Here is a 6,018-nt window from a genome sequence, read left to right as displayed (position 1 = left end):
GGAATCAGGGTGTAGTGGGATAGAGGAAAAAACATCCTTTAGATCCAGGACAGTAAAGTATGTAGTCTTTGGTGGTGCATTGCTCAGTAAGGTGTAGGGGTTGGGGACCACTGGGTGGATAGGTACTACTGCAGCATTAATAAGGCGGAGATCCTGAACGAGCCTGTGTTGGCCATTGGGTTTCCAAACCGGGACAATAGGAGTATTGCATGGGGAATTAATAGGAACCAAAATATTGTGTGTTAACCAGCGGTTGATGATAGGTTGAAGTTCAAACAGGGCCTCTTTAGACAAGGGAAACTGTGGGTGCGATGGAAAACTGACAAGTTTTTTAAGACAGATTCTAATGGGTGTATGATGGAGGGCAATTACGGGTGTAGCTAAATCCCATACCTGAGGGTTTACTTTGGATAAAAGGCTTGCAGAGAGGTAGGAGGAACAGCTGGCTCCAGGGTGGCTATAGCGGCAAAAAGGAGATGGGCAGCGTGCAGCTGCTAAGGTATTAGGGAAAATGGAGGCTTTAAGGCATTGAAAGATATCATGCCCGAGCAATGGACCGGGACACGAGGGGATTATTAGGAATGAATGGGAGAAAGGGTATTGATTTAAGATACAAGGAAAAAGAGGGTTTTTTTTAGGGTGTTGAGGAGGTGCCATCAATCCCCAACACAGTGACTGTGGAAGGGAGACTACGCCCCCGGCAGTTGAAGGAAAGACGCAATAGGTAGCCCCCATGTCCAATAAAAAAGAGGTGGACTTACCTGCTACCTGGATGGTGACCCTGGGCTCAGCTAGGGTTATTGGGGTATCTGAGTGCAGGCATCTTCAGTCTTCTTCAGCAAGCCCCAGCAGTTCACCAGCCGGGAGAGACTGTGTTGTGGCTCTGGCTGACCCCAGCTGTTGCGGAAGTCGGGGGAAGCCTACGAGTGGACAGTTAGACTTCTAATGCCCTGCTTGGCAGCACATCAGGCATGGCTTGGTGGGGGGTCAGGGGTTCGGGCATTGGCGGGCCCAACGTCCGTCCTTACCAGACTTAAAACAAGCCCTTGGCAGGGCTGCATCCCGTTTTGGCAGGATCATTTGGCCCCTCCCCTGCCGTCCTCAGGGCAGCTACCAGAGCCTGGGTTTGCAGCGCCTCCTTGTGTTGCAATCTGGACTGGCGGGCTGATTGAGCCACTTCCAACTGGACGTTATAGAACTTTAAAGGCCGTTTTTACCAGGTCCTGCAGTGAGGTTTGTGGCTCGTCCTCTGCCTTCTTTAAATTTTTAATTATATCTGGGGCTGACTGAGAGATAAAATGAGGCTAAAACCGCTGCACCGGCTGGGGTTGTGGGGTCTGGCTTGGTATATTGCGTGAGGGCTTCCTGGAGGCAGTTTAGAAAAGGGACAGGATTTTCATCCTTAGACTGCGTAATCACTTTAAATTTTTCAAAAGTTGACTGCCTTATTAGACGCTGTTTCCATCCCCTGCACTAGTCACCTTATTAGTAAATCCCTACAGTTGCTTCTCCCAGCTCCTGGCTGATAATTCCATCCTGGGTCCTCAACAAGAACAGCCATTTGGCTTACTGGTACAGTATTATCCACCAGGTGGGTTTGATCCACGTACTGTCTGGCTGCAAGATAAACTCGTTCCCTTTCACCGGGCGTTAGTGTGGAAGCCAGGATTACATATATACCGTGCCAGGTGAGATCATATGCCTGGTCCAAATAACGAAACTCCTTGATATAACTGCTAGAATGTATGTACCCATGTATAAACCGAGTTTTTCAGCACATTTTAAATGCAGTTTTTAAATTAGGTACCTTGGCTGATAGTCGGGTCAGCTTATACTTGAGTATATTCGGTACTACAGATTGCTAAAGGAACAAAAAAATGTGTCTTGGAAGTGTAATTCCTTAGAGGCAAGGCCGGTGAGACATCATGTAAAGTTCTTTGGACATGTTGTCAGGAGAGACCAGTCCCTGGAGAAGGACACGTGGCTGCAATGACGGCTGAAGCACAAGACAATGGTGGGGCTGGTGCGGGACTGGCTAGTGTTTCCTTCTGTTGTGTGTAGGTCTCTAAGGGCTGCGACCCACTCAGTGGAAACTAAGAACAAAAGTTTTCTCAAAGCTGATGGTTCACAAGAATTTTCCTAGGGAAATGACCCGAGTTTGTCACCCGATTTCCAGTTAGCCCAAAAATCTGGTTTCCAAGAGAAAGAAAAATGAGTTTTCATATATAATCTAATTTTTAAAATAAAACCCAACATCAATCTTATTAAAATATATTTCTTTTAAAAAATATATTTCTAATAAACTTTTGCTTTTATGTATTTCTAATAAACTTTTGCTTTTATGTTTATAAGATTTAAAAAACATATACTTGTGCTCAAATGTATTATCATTTTAATTGTGATACATTAAGCTAAAAGAAAGAAAAAAGTTTTCATTCTCATGAGCCTTTTGTTGACTGATAACATAAAAATGTTGTGTTAGTCTGGGTAGACTAGAGAAACAAATTCATAGAGACACATATGTGTATGAGAGTTTTATATAAAGGGTAATTGTATATTAAGAAAGCATCCCAACCCAGTCCAGTCCAAGACCATAAGTCTGAAATTAGTCCTTATGTCCAATACCAGTCTATAAAGTCCTCTTCAGACTCATGAAACACATACAATGGCACTGATTGCAGGAATATCAAGACCAGTGGGTGGGAGGTTTTGTGGATCCAGTAGCATTGTAAGCATCTCAGCACTGGCAGGGGTCTCCATGTGGCTCCTCCAGTTCCCAGGGCATGTGGTCTATCAGCATAGTGCCATGTGTCTTGTCAGTACAGTCTCTAAGGGAGAGAGCACTGGGACAGAATGTCTCTCCTGCCTCCAAGGAGCAAAAACAGGATTTCCCAGAATCCTCAAGGGAAGACCATGCCCATACAGAGGCTCATTGGCTATACAATGATCGACAGGCTAGACTCCACCTCTTCACTTGTAATCCGCTCAAATTGACAACAGATTCTATAACTACCACAAATGTAATGACAGTTTGTATATATTTTTATTGCAGAGAAATGTGACAAAAAATGTGGTAAACTTTTAAGCATAACAATGTATTAATATAAAATGATGAAAGAAATGGAGTGTATTTTTTAAATGGTAGGTGTCAACTGACTGGCACATGGATGCCATTTGATGAATTTGAAAGTAATAAAGAGTTTCATTTTTAAAAGCCTTCTTGGCCCTATTCTGACACCTACGGACGCTCCCACAGGGCTATTTCTCTGCTGGATTTGATACAACATTGTAATGGCCACACGGAATTAACAGACAATATGTGGATCGAGGACATCAGCAGATTACTACCACTCGGGATCAGAACACAGTAAAGATAGAGTTCTTTTGTCTGCAAGACCCCCTGTAGGCCTCACTGGCATGCACATCTCTTTCGGGTCTTTGGCCCTTCAACCAGGAGCTCCCTTGGCCTCTGCCCTACTCAGGAAAGGGTTACAGTGCTCTTTCTAACCCAAAATTCATTCCATCACATCAATTCCAACCCAGAGTGATCCTATAGGACTACCTCTGTGGATTCCCAAGGCTATAAATCTTTGTCTTTATTTTTTCCAATAGTTTCATTGGCATATAATTCATATATCATACAATTCAATAGTTCAATCACATCGAGAATTGTACAATCATCACCACAATCAGTTTCAGAACATTTTCTTCTTGTACTCATTCTTTATTTTAATAATTAAATCATTTTATTGGGGGTTTGTACAACTCTTATCACAATCCACGCATACATCCATTGTGTCAAGCACTTTTGTACCTTTTCCCCCCTCATCATTCTCAAAACATTTGCTTTCTACTTGAGCCCTCGTTATCAGCTCATTTTTCCCCCTCTCCCCGCTCCTCATTCCCCCATGAAACCTTGGTAATTTATAAATTATTATTTTGTCATATCTTACACGATCCGACGTCTCCCTTCACCCACTTCTCCACTGTCTGTCCCCCAGGGAGGTTATATGCAGATCCTTGTAATCTGTTCCCCCCTTTCTCACTTACCTTTCCTCCACCCTCCTGCTTGTACTCATTCTTATTAGCTCCTCATTTCCCCCAAACTTCCTCTGACATACTCCCAAGGAATCATTTATCCAGTTACTATTTCTATAGATTTACCTACCCTGGATTTCATACACAGAAAAACAACTACAAAACTAGTAAGAACAGCAAAGTAAAACAGACAAAAACCTCAATAGAAAAGAAAGCAAAAAATATCAAAAACTAGAACAAAATAGGGAGATCAAATGATGCAGTGCTAAATTTTCACCCAACTGCATCTGCGACAATCCACTTTCTAGTGCATTCTGCATCTTAACAAGGCTGTTCACATCCCTGGTCCATCGGCAGAGGGCATTCCCCAGGGGCTCATACACGCAATCCCCCACCCTGGTTTTTTTTTTAAATTGAAATGGTTTTAAAAAGGGTCTAAAGGGAGGTCAAATGATATTACATCTTGACCTAGCTACATGTGCCATAATCGACTTATTCACATCCCTCTATGATTGAAGAGGATTCACTAAGAGGCTGAAGATGTGGGGACCCTGCAAATGGATTTTGGGCTTCCACTGTCATCCACAGACTTCTATAAACCAGGTGTTCACAATTTAATCTCTAATGCCAGTCCCTCCCTTCGATTTTGATTGTATTATTTACAATCCTAGCATCACAGTCTGGTGTGCTTCTTCCATGTGGACTTAGTTAGCTGAAAGGATGTAAATCTTTTTAAGAGCAAAGTCTCATCTTGCTCCCATGGAGCAGTTGGTAGATTTGAACTGCTGACTTTGTGATTAGCAGCCCAATTTATAATCCACTATGCCACCAGCGCTTCTTTAGCACTGATAAATGCCCAACAGGCAACCCACTCTATAAGCCAGCCTCCTGGCTGAACGCAGTAAGCTTCAGTCCTTCCAGCCCACCACTATCTCATGCAGATGGGCTTTGCTCTCCTTTCTTGATTCTGCTACTGCTTCTACAGTGACTTACTTTATGCCTAGCAGAATGGAAAAACTGACCAATTCTCTCATATTAGTCCCGCACCCTATTTGCACGATGCCACCCAGTCATTTGGTGGGCGTTACAAAGTCTAGGGATAGAAGAGCCACACTCTTGTATTTTGTATGGATGGAAGAGTCACTATAGGGTCACTATGGGTAGAATTTTTTTATTTTTGTAAACATTAAAAAGCCAATTGTACCTAACTATCCAAAGGTCATAGAAATCACTAACAGGGACATTATCATTAGTCTTTTTTATCATACTGTTCAGGACTCTGTGAATTTATTACCTTGGAGTGTTTTAATAGTCACTACATAAAGCCCATGACAGACCCAAGTTTTTGTTTTTTATTTTTTGAGAATACACAGCATATCAATTCAAGTTCTAACACTGATCATATTCTTCCCATTGTGCAACCATTTCACTGGCCTTTTCCAAGTTGTTCCTCCCCGTGAACACAAATTCACTGCCCCCTAAGTTGCTCTTGCCAATTTGATCCCTAAAAGATGGTCCGTAAAACAGCATAATGCTTTAGACAGACATCGTTTACTATTTTTAGTAGTTCCTATTGTTTGGTCTGAAGATTTCAGTGAACTTTTGTGGCCTACGATGCCCTGAGAAGTCTGGAGCTCATGCTCATTTTAAATTGTTCTGCATTTTCAGTTTGATCAGAATTCTTCTATAGTCTTTGATCAATACAATAGTAAGTGGGAACCATCAGCTTTTCTGATCTCATGGCAACGGAGACAGTTATTCCAGACAAATGAACGGGCAGGGCACATGAAAGGCTTTCTCTTTTAAGTGGCAGTACCATATTTCAAGTTCCACAGCAGTCTACAAAAGAAATACTCTAGACGTTTCCAGAAATCATCATCTGTTTGTTGAAAATGGAGACTTTCCCCTATTAACTGTTTTGATACCTTTTCTTTGCTACAATGCTTAAAATTTATTTGAATTTTATGTTTGGAGCGTGTT

The sequence above is a fragment of the Tenrec ecaudatus genome, chromosome 1, assembly GCF_050624435.1.
Source record: "Tenrec ecaudatus isolate mTenEca1 chromosome 1, mTenEca1.hap1, whole genome shotgun sequence".
Classification (NCBI taxonomy): Eukaryota; Metazoa; Chordata; class Mammalia; order Afrosoricida; family Tenrecidae; genus Tenrec; species Tenrec ecaudatus.
This window is presented reverse-complemented; position numbering follows the sequence as displayed.